This window comes from Eumetopias jubatus, unplaced genomic scaffold, assembly GCF_037043125.1.
Source record: "Eumetopias jubatus isolate StellerSeaLion01/CBP00866 unplaced genomic scaffold, mEumJub1_p1.0 scaffold_6, whole genome shotgun sequence".
NCBI classification, from domain to species: domain Eukaryota; kingdom Metazoa; phylum Chordata; class Mammalia; order Carnivora; family Otariidae; genus Eumetopias; species Eumetopias jubatus.
In genome coordinates this window covers 101,780,947-101,805,974 of record NW_028274812.1, presented here as the reverse complement: position 1 = coordinate 101,805,974, position 25,028 = coordinate 101,780,947, and the positions used below count along the sequence as shown (strand labels likewise).

At 36.8% G+C, this 25,028-nt stretch overlaps 1 pseudogene; it reads left to right on the top strand.

The window, feature by feature from the left end:
- Positions 1-219: 219 nt before the first annotated feature.
- LOC114204624 (ferritin heavy chain pseudogene) lies at positions 220-728 on the top strand (annotated as a pseudogene).
- Positions 729-25,028: the final 24,300 nt, after the last annotated feature.

Here is a 25,028-nt window from a genome sequence, read left to right as displayed (position 1 = left end):
GCATACAAGTGGACACATGTTCAAACATCTGTTCAGGCCACAGTCTCCGCCAAGAGTCCCCGCGGTTTCCTGCTTCAACAGTGCTTGGACGGAACCCGGCGCTTGTCCCCCACCCTGGCCGGCCGTTCAGAGCCAGCCCTCCGCCATCTCTTCACCGCGCCCTCGGACCGCTCCAAGGCCCCAGCCCCCGTTCGCTGCCACCTTTTCTCAGCCGCTGCCATGACGACCGCATCCCCCTCACAGGTGAGCCAGAACTACCACCAGGACTCGGAGGCCGCCATCAACCACCAGCTGAACCTGGAGCTCTACGCCTCCTACGTCTACCTGTCCATGTCTCACTACTTACTACCAATGATGTGGCTTTGAAGAACTTCGCCAAAAGCTGCGGAACCGAGGTGGCCGAATCTTCCTTCAGATATCAAGAAACCAGACCGTGATGATTGGGAGAAGGGCTGAATGCAATGGAGTGTGCATTACATTTGGAAAAGAGCGTGAATCAGTCACTACTGGAACTGCACAAACTGGCCACTGATAAAAGTGACCCCCATTTGTGTGACTTCATTGAGACTCATTACCTGAATGAGCAGGTGAAATCCATCAAAGAATTGGGTGACCACGTAACCAACCTGCGCAAGATGGGGGCTACCGAATCTGGCATGGCAGAGTATCTCTTTGACAAGCACACCTTGGGAAACAGTGATAGTGAGAGCTAAGCCTTAGGCTGTCTTCCCATAGCCACAAGGGTGACTTCCCTGGTCGCCAAGGCAGTGCATGCATGTTGGGGTTACCTTTACCTTTTCTATAAGTTGTACCAAAACATCTACTTAATTTTCATTTGTACCATTCTTCAAATAAAGTAATTTGGTACCCCCCCAAAAAACAAAACAAAACATCTGTTCAAACACATGTTCAAACATGATGTGAACCATATACTGGGTAAATCCTATGAATGCTCATTTTTCACTGGACTGTAGCAGATAAGATCCTGGAGGTCCTTACATCTAGATATCCACTTTAAATAATTGTTCTCCTATCTAAAGACAGGACCTGGAGCAGATTTCTTCTTCATATCATCGCACATTGATTTTTTTTTTAACTAAATTAATTTAACTGTTGACTTTCCTGCTGCATTTGGATGAGTAATAAATTTACATTTTTTGTGCACAATAATGTAAAAAATGTAACCACAAACTCTGCTTGAAGTGGCAGGTATTTAGAGGTCATCTGATCCAATTTTCCCACCAATGGACAGATTAATAAAGTGATTTGCCTGAGGTCATACTTACAGCTTGTTATTGTTATTGACAGAGCTCAGGTGTTAACGATTCTCCATTCAGTGATCATACCATTACAGTCACTGTTCAGGACTTTCAGGCAGGTAATATATCTCTTGCTTAACTATCAGAAGATGTGGGATGGTGAGTTCTGTCTGTTTACTGGCAACCATCATACTCTTTGTTGTAATCATAATAAATATAATTCAGCATTGTTTGAAAAACCACTTCTTTGCAGAAATTCATTTGACCTTGGTTATTCAGTCCCTATAATTTTAAAGAGAGTAACATTTTAAATAAAGAAGGAAACATTACAGATAACTGTATTTTCCAATGGTTTTTTATTATGCATTTTATTTTTCTCACTAAACTGGTAATGAAAATTCTCTTTTTATTCAAATATATATTGAAAAGTGGTTCATTATTATGAATAATGTTACAAATATGCACTTTATTCTTTTGTAAAAGCATCTTTTTTCCAATTTTATTAAGATACAATTGTCATATAACATTGGGTAAGCTTAAAGGGTACAATAGGTTGATTTGTTATATTCAATATATTGAGAAATGATTAACACAATAGCATTGGTTAACATCTCCATCACCTCACAAAATTACCATTTCTTTTTTGTGGTGGAAACATTTAAGATGTGCTCTCTTAGCTATTTTAAAATGTGTAATACAGTATTGGTAACTATAGCCACCATGTGGGACATTATATCCCTGAGATTTATTTATCTTCTAACTGGGAGTTTATACCTTTTGACCACCTTCATTAACATTCTTGATATTACAGAATTATAGAAATAGAGAACAGATTAGTTGTTGCCAGGGCTTAAAAAGGGGAAGGGGGCAGGAGGGAAGTGGATATCTCTATAAAAGGGCAACAGGACAGATCCTTGTGATGGAAATGTTCTGTATCTCAATGGTATCAATGTAATATCCTGGTTGTTATGTTAAAGTATAACTTTGCAAGGTATTACCATTGTGGGAAACTGGGTAAAGTGCACATGGTATTACTCTGTATTATTTCTTACAGCTGCATATAAATCTGCCATTATCAAATATATATACATATACATGAAATATGTTATCTGCAAATATATATATCAAAAATCTTATATGCAAATCTTCTCAAATCTCTAATAAAATTCCAGTAAGACATATGCAGCCATAGAAAACTGAGGTGAAATACACTGGGACTAGGAGTAGTTAGATGGATAGCAGGAAGGAAGAAGCTGGCAAAGGTTCCAAGCAAAAGCATAGATCAAATAATCCCATTGACATAACCAGTGAATTGTTACCAAGACAAGGAAACCAAACCAAGCAGTCAGTGACCCAGTCCTGATGCTGCAACCTTGACTAATGCAAAACAATGTTCTTTTTCCTTTTGAATCGATTTCTTTTGAAATCACAAAAATAAATGATTTTGTTACTCCAACTTGGCACAAAATAAATTTATGTAGTATGAGGAATCAGTTGAATAGAGTATTAGTGTTTTGTAAAAGTTAAGCATATGTATGAAGACAAATTTTGTGACTATTGTCATGATTTTTGTTTTATCTGAGTTTATGTCGCTAAAAGCACTTGGGAGAAGTAGGCATGTGGGACTCAATGTTATTGATGTGTCTAGAAGAATTTGACTGGTTAAGTTTTCAATGTTTAAATTCTTAAGAAATTTAGCTTTGTAAAATATTAGTTTTTATTAATTATATAAGAATAGTAAATATTTAGAGGAATAATTTAATATATATTTTAAGTTAAATACATTAAGTATCAAAACAAACAAAAAAAGTCAAAAGCCCTTGGGATGGTTAAGATTTCAGCGATGTGGCTAAGCCAAGACTTAGGCTGGCACTCCTACTTGCTGAAGGATTAATTCCAAGACTCTGGGGGCCTCCAATATATATTTTAAGTTAAATACATTAAGTATCAAAACAAACAAAAAAAAGTCAAAAGCCCTTGGGATGGTTAAGATTTCAGCAATGTGGCTAAGCCAAGGCTTAGGCTGGCACTCCTACTTGCTGAAGGATTAATTTCAAGACTCTGGGGGCCTCCTTTCAGGACTAATGATCTCATACAAAATCAATAATTTGCATTTCTGCAAGTATTAGCAGTATGAGAACAAGCACAGCACCTGGCATGAAGCAACTGCTCAATAAAAGTTGGTAGAATGGCTTATTTTCCTGTAGACATACAATATAGCTGAACTTCTTATTCTGAACTAGAATTTACAATCTGGGAAAGGTAATCGTCACCATGAATGGACGTGCTAGGACTACTATACATTTATAATCTCCTAAGTGTTAGTGAGATCAGTAGTTACCCTTGTGACAAAAAATGTAAAAGAGAAAATCAGCTTGATTCTGATACTGCCCAATTGAATTGCAATCCTGTGTATTGTTAATCTAACATGATAATACACTTTGAGCAAGGCTTCCCATGCTGGTAACTGGGAGCAACTAAGCTCCTGGCACAGCTATACAGAAGTCTAGGCAGCTCCTAGAACTGTACACTATACAAATTTCAGGAACCAGAAAGACTGAACCCTCAGCTAGAGGTTGAAGGTGAGAAAAAGGATCCAGAAAAAAGGTATAAAAATTTTAAAAAGGAGTTTAGACCTGAACCAAGTGATGTAATGTGAGACTATATCTTTATGACTCCAGGGATCAAAAGTTGGATTCTAGATGCCCTCACGCTGGTCTAAAAATTAGATATGCATTGGGAAAGACTCTGAATGCCTGATGGGAAGAGACAAAGATGAAATTACTGTAAATTTGTACACATATTACATCTTAAATTGGAAGAGTTAACCTATTTCATGCGTGGAGCTGTTCTGGGGGCAGAATCCCAAGAGTAAAGTGTTTTGAAGCCCTCAACCACCTTGCCCCCTAAATTTATATTCTCTGGCAAAGGCCAGAAAAATTTACATGAAACAAATCTGGCAGAAATGGAGAAGTTTTCTGTCTCCTGGCAGCCCTATGAGTGTCAGGAGATAAATTCTAGCTTATTTACCTTGCATTACGAGACAGTTACAGATGTATTACAACTCCTCTCAATCACTTAGTTATGAGCTTATTAACTTCCCTAGCATCTGGAGTAATATCTCACTATTTGAGAAAGAGAGGAGATGTGTTAGTGATTAAATGACTTAATAAACAATCTGTCACTTTTCATATTTCATAAACCTGAGCACATTTATGAAGGACAAGGAGGTAGATTCCTTAATGTATTTGATATAAAGCTTATGAGAGTCAAGGAAAGGATAATTTCAGGGTATCTCAGATGTCTTTCCTGATTTGCATTTAATCTCTGATAAAGCAGAGAAAAATTAGACCTATCTAGAAAATAGATTCCATATTTGCTATTGAGCAATAGAAACAAGAAGTCATATACATTCATATTCATATCACACACACACACACAGACACACACACGTGCACCCATATATCATTTAAAGTTCTAGAAGTAAGAAAACAATCATTTTTAGCTACAAGGAAATTGGTTAGCCCCAGCTGCAAAGATCCCAGTTTTGCCATGTCCCTTGCTACCTGTGTGACCCTGGGCATTTTACATAAGCACTGTGATTCTCAGTTTCCCTCTCCATATGATAAGGATGAGAGTATTACTTACCCCTTTAGCCTGTTGGGAAGTAATTAAAGTTATTTTTAAAAATACTTAGAACAGTGTCTGGAACATAGAAAGCCCACAATAAGTGGAACATTTTTTTTTAATCAAAGGTGAGACCAAAATTAACTTTATTAGGCAAACCCACCTTTAAGTAAATTTACCATTAATTTGTGTCCATGGGGTAGATAATTTGCAATGTCCTTGATGCTATTTTGCTATTTATCTTCAGTGGGGTGAATTAGGGCAAGAAGGAGAAACGGATCTGCTCTTTCTATAACAAATCAGCAAGGAATTAATAGAGGAGTCTGCTTCCCTACCCCCAGAATATCCTGATGGTGCAAAGTTAAGAGGAAAAATAATTTTCCACTTCCATACTGTTTGCAAATTAGAGTTTACAACAGTAAATTACTGTTTGTAAATTACAAATCTATTAACTTTGCTACAACATTTTTAACAGTAAAATGGACAGGAAAAAATCTTACTTTGTGAGCATTCTTTCTTTCTTTCTTCCATAATTGAACTCTGTTAGTTAATACGGAGTAGCTGAAACAATGAGTCCTTGAATTATGACATCACCATCTATTTAAAGGACATTTTCTTACCAACAGCATGATAGTAATTTTAGATCTGGTTTCAACGAATACATCACAGACTCTCAAGGGTCTAAATTAAGCTGATTGTTAGTTTGAATAAGAAAAAATACAAAAGCATTAGTCATATACACGACTTCCTGAAAAATTGCAACTGAGCTATGAAAGCTCTACTGGATCTCTTTGTGTTGCTATCATTTTTCACTCAGTGTGTGGTCAGTGCATTACTTGAAGCACAAAATTCTTCACTATGTTAATTGCAGAGTTTGCAAAATGAATGCCAATGTAGGAAAAAGGATCTAAATAACACCACAAAGTGTCACATTGCACAAAACCTTGAGAGCAAAACTAAATCTTGACAGTCTAAGAGAAGATGCCTGTTTTTCAAAGGTAGCTTAAGATAATAATTTTTTTGTGTTCACCTACATTTGACAGAACTCCTGATAAATCTCTCTTACTCATCTCTCTATTGCTTCATTTTTATTTTTTAAAGATCCAGGTTATTTTATGAGATGCAAATCTTACGTACTTCCTCAGACTCCCTCAATGATGGCAGCCTCCTTGGCACTGGCTCACCTCAGAAGCTGCCATGCTGAAGAGTTTGTTGTGATCTCCTCAGTCCTCATGGGGCCAACCGGTCACTTGCCCTGGGAATGCCACACCCTGTACCCTGGACTGAGCACATCTAGGTAAGCTGCTACATGGCTAGAACTTCTGCCCCCCTCCTACTTTCAAATCTGATGAAACACCACATCACAAGAGAGGACTTAATATTCTGAGTTTCTATAGAAGGAGCCAAATGATGCATCCCAGAATATGAGGGAGTTCACTTCCACCATGGCCAAACTTTGACTTAGGGGAAGCAAAAAATTAGACAATGAGGCAAGTGAGTTCTCTCTCCTGCCTCCCTTCCATGGATGCTCAAAGTCATAGTCTATTTCTCCTTGTCATCCCCCAGAGCAGCCCCTGTATCCAGCAATGTTCTTGCTAAGAAGCTGCTATGTCTCTGTGCAGCAGGCCATGAAGTGGACACCCGTGTGGGCCAGCATTCTGTGGCTTCACCTCCCTCATTGCTTCACTCTGTTTTCTTCACCTGTGCTGCACTGGGCTGGGTTTCACCTGTGAAACTGCAGCATTGTTACTTTTATCATTGCCTCAGGCTCTCTCTTCTAGGGAAACTGGGCAATGATAGTTATATTTTACTTGTATTTTTAGATAGGGAGACTTATCGTTTTACTCTTTTTGTCTTCCTAAAGAAAATTGTTACTTTGGGGATTAAGAATCCTAGCATTCTAAATTAAAGTGAGCTGGAATATTGTTATAAGCAATAAGAACCAATAACTTGATAGGGCCTGGGGGGGGAACATAAATAATGTCTACTTTCACGTTATTGGGAGATCAAGATAATTCAGACCAAAACAATGCATCTATTTATAAATACTCTTAGCAGGAAAGAAAAATACAATTTCTTTTGCAAGGTTCATGTCTTTTACTTTTCCAAGAAACACTGGAAGAGGCTAGCCCCTGGTGGTCAGAAAGATGGCTGTTGAAACAAGGATAATCATCCACTCAACAAAGGCAGAAATAAAACATGGGATTCTAACGGACAGTAAGAACTTTTTACAAAAGATAATAAACCCCATTTACTGATTCTAGAACAAGGTAAGAGATCAGGCTTGTAAAGCTGGTTAACTTCTTTGTTTGTGTGTTTGTTTCTATTTGTCTCTGGTCTGTTTCTTGGGAAAGGAATGTAATGGGATTTACAACCCTCTCCATCCTCCAACTCCACTCCTTGGAGCAAGCAGGAGAGTCTCTACATGGTCCTTCACCTCCCACCCCTCATCCCAACAGAAAAGACCTATAATATAGCAACCCAACAATTACATTTTAAAATATCTCAAATATATGATTTTAAATGAAATAATTAAGAATACCTTGACTATCAACTCTCCTCTTTAACTGAACATAAACTATCATGAATTTCAGAGAAGAGCATGAGGAAACCCCCCTCAGATTTTCAGGTCCACTGTTCTACTCTTATTTATCTAACAGGCAGTGAGTCTACTAAATAAGAAATGAGCTTGAAGGATAGCAGAATATGTCACCCCAAAATACGCCACTTTGGCATAAGGATATTTTGAGCTGAAGGCACTTAAAAATCAGCAGATACAAGAAGGCCATTCTGATTTCCCTCTTCTTCCTGAAAGCTGGAGATTAAAAACTCCCATGTGAAGACATCCTCTCTGTACCAAGAGAAAAGGAACATTCTTTGAGGGCGAGTCAAAGCTGAGAGAATTCTGTACAAACAGAACTTGTTAAACTAATTTCATCTTATTTTATACCTTTTCACAATTTCCTCCCTTTGTTAAACCTAGCATAAAGATCTCTAGGTTTCACCATTCCTTTGGGTCCTCATTTGCTTGCGAGGGCACCTGTGTCAGGTAACACATGAATTTGTCAGCTTTTCTCCTGTTAATCTATCTTCTGTCTGTTGAATTCTTTGGCTCAGCTGCAAACCCTAAGAAGGTAGAGGTAAAATCGTGCCTCCCCTACAGTTTCCATGTCCCTTTGCCTTCTTCCCAGCATGTTTTGACTCCTGCTCAGCTACTGCTTGGGGCAGAATCAGTGGCGACAGCTGCTACTGTGAGCAATTGGAATCCCCAGAAGCTAATCTGCATAGAAGAGGAGGTAATCAGTTGACACAGGATGCAGCAATCAACGAAATGTTCTTTTCCAATCCTGCGTGGGCTGTTTAGCACTGAAGATTATTTCATGGTTCCAGACTGGAGAAACAACTGTGATATAAAAGGGAATAGTCAGCTTATGTTTTCACATAAAAATGAAAAGTGTTTATGACCCCCCAAAGGATAAATACATGGTCTTCATCCTACTGCAGCATTTGACACTTTTCCCTTTGAAATTTTCTCTTACTCTGTCTTTTGAAAGACTCTTCTCTCCTGCACGTTTCTCCTTTATTTGCGTTGATTTCACCCAGTAAATACTAATTTTCTCTAGGAGTCCAATTTTAACCCTGTTTAAATAATGTGGATGAAGAGCCTGACATAGTGCATATAGACCATAGATAATGTCTTCTTTCCTTCCCTTCTCTTCAGACTCTCCCCTTTGTGGGCTTATTCACCACCAGCAATTCAATGGCCATTTCCATTAGGAGCCTGCAAATCTGTCTCCAGTCCCCAAACCTCTACAAAGGCCCAGGCCCATACAGATAAATGTCTTCAATCACTTTCTCAAAGTTTTCAGTCATCTCAAAGTCAATTTCCACCGAACTGAACATTTTTATCCCCACTCCCTAAAAATTTTCCCTCTCCTGTGCTTCCTATAGCTGTATAAATTATCATAATTATTTGCTGCTAACACTAAAAAGATTTTTATCCTCTTAGAGTTACTCATTTCCTCTTCCGTCTATTTTCACTGCTTCTGGTCTATTCCATTCCCTATATTTTCACACCAGGACAATTGCATCTAACACTTGTCCCTGCTTCCTGTCTCCCTCAACACCAATGTATCCATTCCTGTGCATCAGAATTATATTTTTATAATCCTTTCCATATCATCCTACACATCTGCTCAGAAGTCACCTGTAGCTCTGCTCTTTGCCAGTTACACCAGATCTCTAGTTACTGTTCTTGATATATCCATGTCACAGCACCATTGTTGATGAGATTTCTTCTGCCTGAAAATCCACCCCTGACTTAATAAAATCCATGACACCATGAAAATCTTAACTCAATGTTCACTGAAACTTTCCCAGACTTCCTTGCTCAGGCATGATTCACCACTGCTTTCTCTACATTCCTGCAGCAATTCATCAAACCTTTTACAGACTTTAAGAAATGTGTATGATTAATGAATGCATTTGAGTCTTTCTTCAATTCATCATCAGCTTAAGTTTTTGCAACTACAACCTTTAGTGCACTGTCATTGGCCTATTTATATGTATCAGTCTCCCTTCCTAGAAATGTTAGCTTCTTGAGAAAAAGGGGCAAAATCCTTGACACCTTCTTATATTCAGTGTCTACTACCAGTATCTTGCTTATAGAAGGTCCCAATAATATTGTTTCTCAAAGTTTCATTACACAAGAATTCAAATTAGGTAGTTTAACCTTTTGTGTGAGCATCTCAGTTATCTTTGATAACTCCTCTTCATTGCTTAATTGTATATCCCTTATTAATGACACTTGGGAAACAGACCCCAACCTTTCCAGCTCACATGAGAAGCAACTGGAATTTATGAATATTGGGGAGAAATACTAATATGATTAACCATATAAACATTTTTCTCTTAATTGGAAGATAGGTTAAAAATAAATTTTTTTTTAGAGAGAGGGAGAGAAAGGTGGGGAGGGGCAGAGGGAGAGAGGGAGAGAGAATCTCAAGCAGGCATTAATACCCAAAGCCAAATTAATCAAGTGATAAACAGAGGTATAGGCAGTGCTGTGAAAGAGCAAAATAGGAAAGATTAGTTTAAACGGAGACCAGGAGTGATGTGGTGACATACGTTGTTCCTGACTTAACTCTCCCTCATAAGAACAACTAACAGCTATTCAAGAATAAAACATCCCTGAGAGAATCCTAGAAGCCCCTCCTCCTCCCCCCACGCTCCCCGCACCACAGAGATCAAGACAGACAGCATTAGAAGGGTTAGAGAAGTGGCTACACATTGACCTCATTGCTCCTCCCCCAAACCAGCACGGCACCATGTGGAGAGTTCTCCTCTGAGCCTCTGGTTCCTCCAGTGAGAAAGAGAACTCTGAAGGGACAAGCAGCAGCCCCCGCCTAGCATTGTGTGTTGCTTTGCAAGAACCCCTACCCTAATCTCACATCATGGAAATTGTAGGGGAATCTGTGGGGCTCAACTACTGGGAATCTGACTGTGATGGAGAAGGGGAAAGGGCTTGCAACAACCAGCACAAAGTTCTTGGTAGACTGATTTCATATTAGCAGTGCTCAGGTAGTAATCCCAACTAGCTGCTTTGCTTATCTGCAGAACCAAATTAGGAGCATACTCCGACCAAGGAACTCAGCTGGGTGCAGATCTGCATGATTCAGATCCTCAACTAAGGAGTTTTGCTAGCAATAGAACCTGGTTTTCCACGCCTGGGCAAGGGGCTGAATCATAGCCCCACCCGCTATGAAAACTGCCCCATGTGACAAGAAGGGCTAGAGATAAATCCTGGAAGCTGTGAGGCCCAGTGGCACTTGAGCTGAGAGATGGGCAAGCAGGGCTGATCATCTGTAGAGCAAAGTCAGTATCAGGTGCAGAGTGTTCCCACGCTATGTACAGGAAGAGGGATGATTCATAGCCAAGGCTGAGGATAGTTCCTGTCTCCTTCTGACTGGAGAGCCTGCTTGGGAAATTGAGAGCAGCAAGGAGTGGCTCTGCTCCCTCCTGCCCAGGCAAAACAGCTGAGATATAGCCTCACCCACTGTAGAGAGTGTTCTGGCCCCATCTGACTAGATGGGCTGCCAAAACCACCTGGAAGCTGTGATGCTGGTACTTGAGCCGAAAGGTGCATAGAGCTAATAATTTGCAGAGCAAAGTCATGACCCTGTTTGGTCAAGGAACTTGGAATGCAGGTCAGCTTGAGTTAAGACAACAAAGAGCTTTACCAGCTTTACAGTTGCTTCCGCTGCACCCCAGCAGGGAGTTTAATTCATAGTTCCACTCATTGCTGAATACAGCCTTCAGCCTATTCAACCAGGAAACCTAACCAGAGCATATGATAAGCTGCACAGCCCATTCAAAAGCCCGAGGTACAGTAGCACTTGAACAGAAAGCACAGCCCATAGCTTCCTCTTCTATGGAGCAAAACCAGTGGCCTCACCTGACCAGGGAGTTCAGCACTCTGGACTGATTTGGGCCCCCAAACAACAAGCCATACAGGTCCTGTGTCCCATCCAGCCACCCTGCCAGGGCAGGGAAACTAATTCATAGCCCCATTTACTATGAATATAGTACCTAGTCCCAATCACCTAGTAAGGCTGACCAAAACAATCTAGGCAACCGTGAAGCCCATCCTTCAACCTTGCGTAAGTAAGGAACCAAGCTAGCAGTCCTAGCCAACTATTTGCAGCCAGTGGCACCCTCTCCCATCTCCATCCTCAGAGTTTGAACAGTTGCCTCTCCCAAAAATAGACCATAATAGCAGGACCCACCTACCCAAGGACATGACCAGCAGACACACCCAGAAACTACTAGCTGACTGGTGAAAAGCTGTCTCTGCCAAAAGAAATCTGTCAAGTCTGGAAGAGGAGTTCGATTACTCAAGTACACAGATACCAATGTAAGGAATCATAAATCATGAAAAATCAGATAAATATGACTCCAAAAGATAATAATCTGTTATTAGCTATACAATATTTTTTAAATCATGTAAGTTGTAACAGTAAAAACCCAAAATATGAGTGAGAAGTAAAAGTATAGTGTATGAATTTTATTGAAATTATTATCAGTATTGAAATTATTATCAGTATAAATAAGGTGTTATAAATTCAAGACATTTGTGTTAGCCTCATGGTAAACACAAGGGAAAATCCTGTAATTATTACACAAAAGAACATGATAAATCAAAGCATGCTAATACTAACAGACATCAAAACACAAAAAAAGACAGCAGGGTAAGAAACAAGGAAAAATGGATCTATAAAACAGCCAAAAAAACAATTAATATAGCAATAATAAGTCCTCACCTATCAATAATTGCTTTAAATATAAAATTATTCAATTATCCAGTTAAGGACATAGAATGCCTGAATGGATTAAAGAAAAAAAAAAAAAAAACACCAAGATCCAACAATATGCTGCCTACAAGAGATTCACTTAGTTCTTAAAGACACACATAGTCTGAGAGCAAAGGAATGAAAAGATATTTCAAACAAATGGTAACCAAAAAGAAGCAGGAGTAGCTATATACTTACATCAGACAAAAGAGACTTTAAATGAAAAAATGGTAAAAAAGAGACAAAGATCATTATATAATAACAAAAAGGTCAATACGTAAAGAAGAAATAACAGTTGTAAATATTTATGTGCTCAAAATTGGAGCACCTAAATATATAAGTCAAAAATTAATAGGGCTAAAAGGAAAAATAAACAGTAATACAATAACAGTTGGGTGCTTTAGTCCAGTCTCAATAACAGATAGATCATGCAGACAGAGAATCAATAAAGAAACAGTGGATTTGAACAACACTGTAAGCCAATGGGACATATACAGAACAGACATATATAGAACATTTTATCCAACAACAGCAGAATATATATTCTCCAGCATACATGGGACTTTTTTTTTTTGAGATAAACTATGTGTTGGGCCACAAAACTGGTCTTAGCAATTCAAGAAGATTGAAATCCTATCAAGTATCTTCTCTAAGAACAATGGCATGAAACTAGAAATCAAAACAAGATGAAAGTTGGAGAATTCACGAACACATGGAAATGAAATAACACTTCTAAACAAACAATGGATCAAAGAAGAAATTAAGGGGGGGACAAAATGTCTAGAGAATTTTTAATAAAAATGGAAACACAACATATCAGAACTTGGGTGCTATGAAAGCAGTTCTAAGATGGAAGTTCATAGTGTTACACATCTGCATTAAAAATCAAGAAATATCCAAATAAACAACCCAACTCTATACCTTAAGGAACTAGGAGAAAAAAGAGAAAGAGCACACGGAGCCCAAAGTTAGCAAAAGAAAGGAAACACAGAAAAACAGAGAAAAGATTAACCAAACTAAGATTTAGTTTTTTGAAAAAAATAAATAAATAAACAAAAATGGCAAATCCTTCATTAGACCATCCAAGGAAAAAAAAAAAAGGACCAAAATCATCAGAATTATAAATGAAAAAGGAGATATTGCAACCAGTAACATAAAAATTCAAAGGATCATAAGAGGCTTCTATGAAAAATTATATACTAACAAACAACAACCTAGAAAAAAAAATTTTTTTAATCTTAAAAACAAACTACTTAATAAAACTGAATCAGGAAGAAACAGAAAATGTCAATAGACCAATTACTAGTAAGGAGATTGAATTGGTAATAAAAAATCTCCCAATTAAGGAAAGCCCAGGACCAGATGACTTCACAGGTGAATTTTACCAAAAATTTAAAGAATTAACACCAATCTTTCTCAAAGTCTTCCAGAAATTTGAAGAAGAAGGAATACTTCCAAACTCATTTTATAAGGTCAGTATTATCCTGATACCAAAACCAGAAAAGGACAATACTGGGAAACAAAAACAAACAACTACAGACCAATATCCTGATGAATATAGATGTAAAAATCCTCAACAAAATACCAGTAAATTGAATTCAACAGCACATTAAAAAGATTATTCCTCGTGATCCAGGGGAATTTATCCCTGGAATGCAAGAATGGCTCAACACATGCAAATCAATCAATGTAATACATTACATTAATAGAATGAAAGAAACAAATAATACAATTGTCACAATAAATACAGAAAAAAATTTGACTAAATTCAACAACCATTCATAATTAAAAAAAAACTTAAGAAATTCGTCATAGGAGAAACATATCTCAACATAATAAAGTCCATATATGACAAGCCCACAGTTAACATCATACAATGGTGAAAGATTGAAAGCTTTTCCTCTAAGATCAGGAACAAAACAAGGATGTCCATTTTAACTACCTCTCTTCACCGTAGCACCAGAAGGTCTTATAGTTAAAGCAGTCAGGCAAGAAAAAGAAATAAAAGATATCAGAATTGTAAAGGAAGAAGTAAAATTATCCTTATTTGCAAATGACAAGATTTTATATAGAGAAAATCCTAACGACTCAACCAAAAGACTATACATCTAATCAATGAATTCAGTAAACTTGCAGGATACAAAATTAACATACAAAATCAGTAGCATTTCTATACACTAACAACAAATTTTCTGAAAAAGAAATAAAGAAATTGATCCCATTTACAAGAATATCAAAAACAATAAGATACTTAGAAATAAATTTAAGAAGACAGTGATGAAAGAAATCAAAGAAGATACAAATCGTGGAAAGGTATCCCATGTTCCTAGATTAGAAGAATTAATATTTTAAAAATAACAATCCTGCCGGGGCACCTGGGTGGCTCAGTCATTAAGCGTCTGCCTTCGGCTCAGGTCATGATCCCAGGGTCCTGCGATCGAGCCCCGCCCGCATCGGGCTCCCTGCTCCACGGGAAGCCTGCTTCTCCCTCTCCCACTCCCCCTGCTTGTGTTCCCTCTCTCACTGTGCCTCTCTGTGTCAAATAAATAAATAAAATCTTTAAAAAAAAAAGAAGCTTTAATAAAAAAATAACAATACTGCCAAAAGCCATCTACTGATTTAGTATAATTTCTGTCAAGATTCCAATGACAGTTTTTACAGATGTAAAACACTCCTAAAATTTATATGAAGCCACAAAAAACACTGAATAATCAAAGAAATCCTGAGAAATAAGAATGAAGCAGGAGACATCACACTTCTTCATTGCAAGCTATGTCATAAAGCCATAGTCATAAAAACAGAATGGTACTGACATAAAAACAGATAAATAGATCAATGGAACAGAATCAAGAGCCCAGAAATAATTCCAAGCATATACAGTCAACTAATATTTGACAAGGGAGTCAAGAATATTTAATAGAGAAAAGACACTTCAAAAAATGGTGCTGGGATAATTGGATACTCACATGTAAAAGAATGAAACTGGACCCATGTCTTATATCACTCACAAAAATTAATTCCAAATGGATTAAAATGTACTCCAAATGGATTAAAAAATTAATTCCTAATGGAGTAAAATGTAAGAAATGAAACCATAAAATTCTTAGAAGAAAACATAATAAAGCTTCTTGATGTGGATCTTGGTAATGTTTTGGGTTTTTTTTTTATATGACACTTAAAGCACAAGCAACAAAATAAAAATAAATGAGACCATATTAAACTAAAATCTTCTTCACAGCAAAAGAAACAATTGACAAGGCAAAAAGACAACCTACAGAATAGGAAAAAAATTGCAAACCATATATCTGATAAAGGGTTAATATCAAAAACATAAATAACTCATATAACTCAATAGCAAAGAAATAAATAACCCAATTTAAAAACTGGGCAAAGAACCTGAAGACATTTCTCCAAAGAAGATATATAAAAGGCAAACACGTGCATGAAAAGATGCTCAACATCATTTGTCATGAGGGAAATGCAAATTAAAACCACAGTGAGATATGACCTTGCCCCTGTAAAATGGCCATTATCAAAAAGACAGGAGATAACAAATGCTGGTGTGAATGTGGAGAAAAGGAAACCCCTGTACACTGGTGGAATTGTAAATTGGTATAGCCACCATGGGAAATAGCATGGAGGAACCTCAAAAAATTTTTAAAAAATCTACCATATAAGTCAGCAATTCCATTTCTGGCAATATATTCAAAGAAAATGAAAACACTAATTCAAAGAGATATCTGTGTCCCTGTGTTCATAGCAGCATTATTTACAATAGCCAAGACATGCAAACAACCTGAGTATCCATCAATAGATGAATGGATAATGAAGTCGTGGTATATATTTATAATGGAATATAATTCAGTCATAAAAAAATGAGGAAATTTTACTGTTTGTGATAACATGGATCAACTTAAAGGCATTATGCTAAGTGAAATAAGTCAGACAAAGACAAACACTATGTGATCTCATTTATATGTAAAATCCAAAAAGAAAAAGAAAAGAAACAAACTCATAAAAAAAGAGATCAGACTTGCAGTTACCAGAGGTGAAGGGTGTGGGGAGGGACAATTGGAGGAAGGTGGTTCAAAGATACAAACTTCAAGTTCTAAGACCAGTAAGTACTAGGGATGTAAGGTACAACATGATGACTACGGCTAACTCTGCTATATGATATACGGGAAAGATGTTAAAAGAGTAAATCCTAAGAGTTCTCATCACAAGGAAAAAACATTTTTCTATTTTATTTTCTTTTCTTTTTATTGTATCTGTATGAGATGGATGTTAGCTGAACCTATTGTGGTACTCATTGCACAATATATGTAAATCAAACCATCATGCTGTTCGCCTTAAACTTATACAGTATTCTATGTCAATTATTTCTCAAAAATATGGAAGAAAAAATGAGAATATACTTCATAAAGGATTTGACCATTTAAAGGATATTTACCAAATCAGGCCCTGATTCTTGGCCCATCTGTAACAATGATATTCTTTGGATACTCTCATTGAAATCTCTGGGTTTTTTCTCCTCAAACAACAACCTGTTTATTTCTGTTTCATCTGTTCTGTTATGTCATAAAATAATAACATCTCACATATTAATTTTACTTGTTATTTGTCGTGTAAGCATTACAGTTAGTATTAAATGCTACTTAACATTCTTATTGAACAAACTTCAAGTTAATTGCCTGTAGCAATGCTCTTAACCTAGCATTTCTGAACTCACAATCATTTTTAACAGCTGATTAGAGAATAATTTCAGTAAGTATTGCCAACTTCACTGGTCATTTTTTGTCAACAAATGTCACTTTCCTCAGGAATTGCTTAGAGATAACTAAAAAAAAAATAGTTTTGAGGTACTTCAAATCCACCCTAAGTAAATATTATATCTCATCAATCTATAAGTAAAAATTAGTTGTACATAAACAGTCACTCATTTATTGATTATAATTGGAATATTAATAGATCCACCTCTTTTGTAGACTACTTAAAATTGTTATTCTTAAAGGTAGTGAAAAAGGAACTTCTCTAATACTGACTTCTAAGACAATTAAAATAGTCAAATTATCTTATTTGGATTTTATGTTATCAGTATAAACATAGTAGGATGTTTTAAAATGTCTCAAATTATTGACAACTTTTGTTCTACATTCCTGACCCAGTCCCAATTTCCACAATATAATTTATGACCCTTTTTCCTACAATCAGTGGACATAGGGGATCTCATTCTTAGAATACATTCATTCTTAGAATAAATTAAAATCTAGAAACGTATCAATCAAAAGCAGACTCCTAAAAACTGGAAAGAGTAATAATTTTGGTGGAAGAGGTGGAGAATAAGAAAAATATGTGCTTTTCTTTAAGTGTGTTCAGTTATAAATTCTTTTCCTAAGCCTCTGAAATTTTAAAGACATTCTATGCATCATTAAGGTACTTATGCCAAGGAAAGGTAAATGATTAAAGAAACTTCCTAGACAACATCCCCCACAAGGAATATCAAACAGACATAACAATTATTAAAGTATTAGCTTCTCATTAGAGGCAGTGCTGATTTGTTCTTCATGTTTTATGTTTTCTTAAGCATAAATCATACATACAATGCTTCCAAAAAAGTTTCAAAGAATGTAGCACATTGTATATAGGCTTTCTAGGAGAGAGCTGTGACTAATTAAAGTAGTGGTCATGTCATTTGATACTAACAATATTTATGATTTTTTTTGCTCCTGCATATATTATGCATTGTTTAATCCATTTCAGAAGCTTTTCAAGGGTTGGGATAGAAGGGAGGAAGAAAGATAGACTACTATTCACCCTAGTGGAAGCTCCTGTTGGTTGGAGGAGAAAACATTAGAACAAGTACTCTCTGTTTTTATTTTTTCATGGACTAGCAAGGATCTGGGAATATAAGGAATATTGTACTGCTTTTTCAAGAGGGAAAGCAAAATCTGCAGCTTCACTGCTAATGAGAAATCTTCTTGCTAACTTCTACTGGACCTGTTTCTAACTCACTGGACAAGTATGTCTGGATCTGATGATGGTGACCAACACTTATTCAGTATTAACGCTCTGTAGACATTGTGCTATGTGCTATATACAGGCACTCTTATTTGCCCTTCATAAGATCCCCATAAAGTAGACACCATTATTAGTCTCATTTTAACCTCATTTCACAGATAAGGAAAATGAGTTAGGAGAAGTCACGTTACCTATCTAATGCCACAAAACAACTAAGTAATAGCATGAAGAATCCAAAGTCTAGGGTCTTAGCTATGTGGTACACATCCAGGATGCTGCTACCTGCCAGAAGTTACAGAAGGGCATCATTGTCCACCAGTCCCATTAAATGATTTCCTTAACTTTGCAGTATATTTTGTTTAATTCTCTGAAGTTCATCTAAAGATGACATAAATGACAATGGTGAGGCAGTTTTGTGAACATCTTATCTCTCAATTTTATACTTTGTTCACTTTCAGCTTCCTGTTTCCTCCTTTTCAAATAGTACATAGTAGCAGATATTTCCAGACTTTCACATACCTGGTGGAAGATAAAGAAAGGCATTAGATCCTTTTTATTGCTTTTAATGAAACTCAGAAAAGGAGAACCAGAAAATCATTCCCATGGTTTTTAACCTTGTAATAAGAGAAAAATATAATCAAGTTTGTATCCTGATATTTCCACTTGTCATGCCATCGATTCTGGATTACATTTTCTTAGGATAGTGGTAACATTAAGGACTTAAAGTCACAGTAAAGTGACAGACACAAAGAAAGAAAGACAGGAATAGAACCCAGCAGGACTGACCTTTCATACTCCTTCAGCCATAAGAACATTCAAGAGAAAGACAAAAAGCCCATTATCTATAAATCATTATTCTTATTGTAATCCATATTTATAAGGCTGTGAGATTCTGCAAATGATTTGAATGTAGGTCATTAGTTATCATATTTTAAGTTAAATTTGAAGATGAATTAGGATGGCCAAAATTTCTCAGCTAACCTAAAGTTAAACAAAGGAAAATAAATTTCAAATGACTCAATCTCCTGGTCAATCCATTTGTCTTAACCCTGGGAAAGAACCATGATCTAGAAAGCCAGAATCAACTTGGGACATTAGTTGGAAGGAGGGAGAAAGAGTACCCCATTTAATTCTTGATGATTTTTTACATTCATTTTAAGCCAACATCTGACTAGAATTTTTCTTATACTGTAGATGAAAAGGACTGTTGGGAGGGTATATGATTGGACCTTTTGCATCTTTATATGCTCAAAAAATTATTGATTGCATGTGTGAGAAAATAGCTTAAAGGTTACTTTGACAGTATGAAGGGCAACCAAAAATGGCAATGCCTGAGCAGTACAACTATTTGTGTGTAACCATGTAAATTCTAATCCCTGATGTTTACTCTCACCCCAGGAAGAACCCAACATTTTCTTAAATATAGTAGTTCTCAGAAATACAGCTCCTTCTAGCTGCCTCTCCATTTTCTCCTGCCAAGGGTGAGGCCTGTAAGAACTTGCCCCTAGCTGAGCCAAGCCACATTAAATGTATGTCCTTTTTCAGAAGTTCACCAATTGCCCTCCCAACAAATGAGAGAAGAAAAAGGTTAATGTATGCATTTTGATTTTTAAGACTAAACAGAAGTAGACAGATAACTCATTGTATTTGAAGATGATGGATTCCAAATACAGAAATTTTCATTATCATATGGAGAAAGAATGTAACAGTTACAGAGAAACACCCTCATCTGGAAATTCACGATATCATAGCCTGTTACTGCTTAATGGGACACCAGGGATCACCCACTGTCAACCCGAATGTTCTGGGTGATTCGATAAGAGACTGGGAAAGTGAAAGAACATGTATAGGGGCAAAAACTTGACAGATTAAAACTAAACTAAAAATTTCCTGACCACAAAGCAGTGCTTCCTTCGTTACACTACTCTCTTTAACTCACTTCTCCAGGAGCACCACCCTATAATACATAGGTATGAGCTCTGAAAACTACCTTGTTGAACTCTTTGGGACTTTCTTGGAAGAGGGAATAGTTTTAAAGCACTCTCCCTACATTGAAGGCAATGGCATATTCTGTGTGTGTGTGTGTGTGTGTGTGTGTGTGTGTGTGTGTGTATAAATAAAATCATTGTAGTCAAATCAATGTGTTAATGACGTAGGGCTAGAAAGACAACTCAGTGGAACAGAGTAAAGAATCCAAAAATAGATCTCAATATATATGGTAATTTAATAAATGATACAGATGAAATTTTAATGGGAAAGATAGATTAGCAGAACTGGCTATAAACCCTTGGAAGAAAATATATGTTGGCTCCTATACCTGTTAGGATTGGTTTTCAGCTTTAAGTAACAGAAGCCTTGTGATACAGTAGCTTAAATATATGTAGGGTTATTTTTTCACATAAGTCTGGTGGAGTATAGTTCTGCCCATGCCAGCTAGTCAAGGACACAATCTCCTTTCTATTTATCTTTCTGCTCCACCATCCTCAGTGTGCTTTCTCATCATGGCAAGGTAGCTACAGAAACTGAAGGTGTACTATCCAAATTACAGGCAAGCAAGAAGGGTAGAAGGGTAAAAGTGTATAAAGAAAAGAGGTTTCATGGGTTTTTTTGTTTGCTTTTAACAAGCTTTTGATTTTACTCAGAAAAGTGCCTTCGCCAGGGACTTTTGCCAATAGCCCAGCCAAGGTCATATGGCCCCAAAACTGCAAAGGAGCCTGAGATATCAAATATTAGCTTCTATCCTTGATAAAAGAAAAATGCCAGGAGATGGGATTTGTGGCATTATTATAGAAGAAGCCAACCCAAAGAATCTGCCACATTTTTTTAAAAAGTAAACTTTATGTACATTAAATAATTGAATATAAAGTAAAATAAAGTCTGTAAAAATTAATATATATTAACAATAGCAATTATTAACAATAGTGAACAATAGTAAATATATATCTGCATAAGTAGACTGTGGTGTATACACATGTATATGTTTATATATAATTTTATAAACGTGAAGAAAATGTGTAAGAAGATATGCTGGTAACATATGTGACAGAGTTGAGGGGTGATCCAGGTGAAGGGTGGGAGGATATAGCACTTAATCAAGTAAAAAAGAAAAAGAAAAGTATCACTAATGATCTGCCACTAAGTGTGCATTCATGTAAAATTATATTTACTTATTTAAATACAAATATTTATGAATATGTTTAAATCAAAAAATTAAAACAGCAACATGGTCACTTTGGTATAGAATAAAAGTTGTGACCATGCCTAGAATATCTTATGTGGTTCTAGACAAATATAACAGACATTAACAAAAAAGAAAAGAATCATGAAAAAAAATGAAATCATCAATGAGTGGAGAAACATCAATTCTAGAATTCTAAGAAAATAGGGATTAAGATGGATTAGGTTCCTCCTTTTTCCTTTAGCAAATTCTACCTTCACTTCTCCCTCAAATTCAACAGATAAATTTACCACCCCCTTTAGAGAGAAAATAGTAATTAGTGGATTGAAATTCCCCAACTTCCTACTTCTGTGCCTATAAACTTAAGCTTGTTTCCACACATTCCTCTTTTTCTCCATCCACCGCTAAACCCTTACCACAAACTCTGAGATTCAACACACACCGCTCCTTCTGAGGAAATGCCTTCTATGTATCACCCCTCCTTCTCATTTCACATCCTCAGCCTATCCCTCTTTGGGCTGTTTGTTGTTGTTGTTTAAATTAGTCCTTACCTTTAAATCTTTTCTTTTTAAAAATCCAAGTCTGGGCTGGAAAATGTAGAAAATGAGTCTGTAACATTTTGCATATCTGAAAACAAAAAAAATTATCAAAAACTACTGAGGACTTGTCAAAATGACAGTAACTTTAAGACGTTTCCATGGTCCAAACATGATACAGTTTAAGCATCAATGAGAGTAATAGCTGCAATGGGTAGAAACTTGTGAGGCCATTTAAAATCCTTGTGTTCATAATAATCATTTTTGAAAAAAAAATCAAAATCCCCTGGTCACCTTTGAAGGATGTCAGATAATTAACTAATAATTTTTAAGCTGATCAATAAATGAAACTAATCACTTGTTCCCTATTTATACAAACTATACCTCAGAGTAACCAAGTAGTTAATGAGGAAAAGTCTCATTTACAGACTTATTCCAGTTAATGAATGAAAAAGGAATACAGAATTGGAATATCACATTTTGCAACTCTTAATAGATCTAGGCAAAAGTTCTCAAAGGCTGATGATTTCACAATAAAAAGGACAATGAGACATTTTGTGCCTCCAGATGAAAGAAAAAAAAAAAAACACAACACTTGAAGCAGTCTTTAAAAAAATAATTCAAATGCAATAGGATCAAGAGTCCAGTTCTAAGTATCAATCTAAAGAAAATGTAGAGGATAGAGGACTGTATTACATAGCATAATTCAGCAACAAGCAATATCTAAACCATGAAACATTCTTCAGGACAAATGGTCCATTTTCTCAAAAAATTCAATAACAAGAAAAAGAAGAAGAAGGGGTCAGGGAGAAGAAACCTAAACTTTAAAAAAGATATGGGAAAATTCCTTTTATGCTCCAGAGGAGAACACACCCTTTTCCCAATTGGAAGCCTTTTGCTCATTGGTGGTGTATCTGAAGGGCTGGTCACAGTATAGACCATGGCCTGGTTCTGGTTCAAGATGGCAATGTAGGAAGACCTCACCTCCTCCACAGACACACCAAATTGATACCTATTTATAGAGCAGTTCATTCTGAAGAAGAACTGAGGGCTGACTAAACAGCTTCTGTATAATAAAAGGCAGAGAGACCACATAGAAAATGACAAGAGAGACAAAGACATGGTGGTGAAAAGACCCTCTGACACTGTGAACTGCAGTGGGGAGGAATAGTACTGAGGGACTGTAAGCAGATTCATCTGCTCTGGGACAGAGAAAAAGCCAGGGTTTAAAAGAGCAACTAGTATATAAAGATCCAGCCTTAGAACTCCACCAAACAGGGGCAACAGCTGCTGGAACTCTCTCCAATTTGAAGTGGCTAGTGAGCACCACAGTTTATAATCCTCCTCCATCTTGATAGCACAGATGGGAGTAGGGTCTAGATGTCACAGCTGGCCTGCCACCTTAGTGAGCCCCAGGGCCCTGGTGCAACTAATGCTGGATGCCCTGGGGCACAGAAAAAAAGGCAGGGTTTAAAAGAACAACTAGAATATAAAGGAACTAGCTCTAGAACTTTGCCAAATGGCAGCAGAGCTGCTGAAACTCTGCATTGGAAGGGTTGATGAGTGCCAAGGTTTATATTCTTCATCCATCTTGATGGAATGAATGAGAGAAAAGTGAGAGAAAAGTACAGGTGCCATAGCCAACCTCCTCCCTCAGTGAGCCCCAGGCCCCTAGCCCACACCAGCCCCAGCCGTCCATCAAGGCATCCCCAGCATGGGGCATACAAGGACATCCCTAGTCAGCACTCAATGTATTTCCAACCATCATGCCAAGGTAATGCAGGTACAAAGCACCCTGGAACACTCCAGGCCCATAGCACTTCTATTCCAGATGACTAACTAGGTAACTCCTAGGACTCTGAGATCTGGTTCATGCCTGCATCAGCTCCAACTGCCCTACCAAGGTGCCCCCTGTGCAGTGCAACCCAGGAATCCCCCACCTGTATCTGCCTTGGTTCCAGCTACCCTACTAGAATATAACAGTTATAAATATTCTGTACACAATCTCTCTGCTCTTTGAGAACCTAAATACATAAAACAAATATTAACAGACATAAAGGGGGAAATTGACAGTAATACAATAATAGTAGGGCATTTTAACACCCCACTTACACCAATGGATAGATATCCAGGCAGAAAACCAATAAGGCAATATTATCTTTGAATGACATTTTAATCAGATGGACTTAGATATATACAAGTGGACAGAACACACTTTTTTCAATGCACATGTAACATCCTCCAGGATAGGTCACATATTATGCCACAAAGCTAGTCTCAATAACTTTAAGAAGATGAAAATCATATCATGCCTCTTTCTGACCACAACAATATGAAACTAGAAATCAAACACAAGGAAAAGCCTGGGAAAAACATAAAAATGTGGAGACTAAACAACATATTACTAAACAGCCAGTGTGTCAATGAAGAAATCAGAGGAATTCAAAAAAATATGTGGGGAAAAATGAAAATGAAAACACAATGGTCTAGAATCTTTGGGACACAGCAAAAGCAGTTCTAAGATGGAAGTTTATGGTGATACAAAAACCAGGAAAATTCCCAAGTGAACAATCTAATTTTATGCTTAAAGAAATTATCAAAAGAACAAACAAAGCCCAAGGTGAGTAGAAAGAAGGAAATAATAAAGATCAGAACAAAAAGAAATGAAATAGAGACTAAAAAAAAAAAAAATAGAAAAGACCAATGAAATCAAGAGCTCATTCTTTATCAACAAAATTGATAAACCTTCAGCCAGACTCATCAAAAACAAAGATACAAATAAATAAAAATCAGCAATGAAAGAGAAGTAATAGGAAGAGAGAAGATGATGGAAGAGTAGGGGACCCTTGTCTCATCTGGTCCCTTGAATTCAGCTGGATAGCTATCAAATCATTCTAAACACCTGTTAACTCAACCTGAGATCTAAGAAAAGAATTGCTGCAATTCTATAAAAGAAAAGCAACCACTTTTTGCAAAATAGGAGATACAAAGCAGTGAATCTGAGGGGATATACTGGAAGATAAACTACGGAGGAAGGGAGCCTCTGAAAGCCAGCACTGAA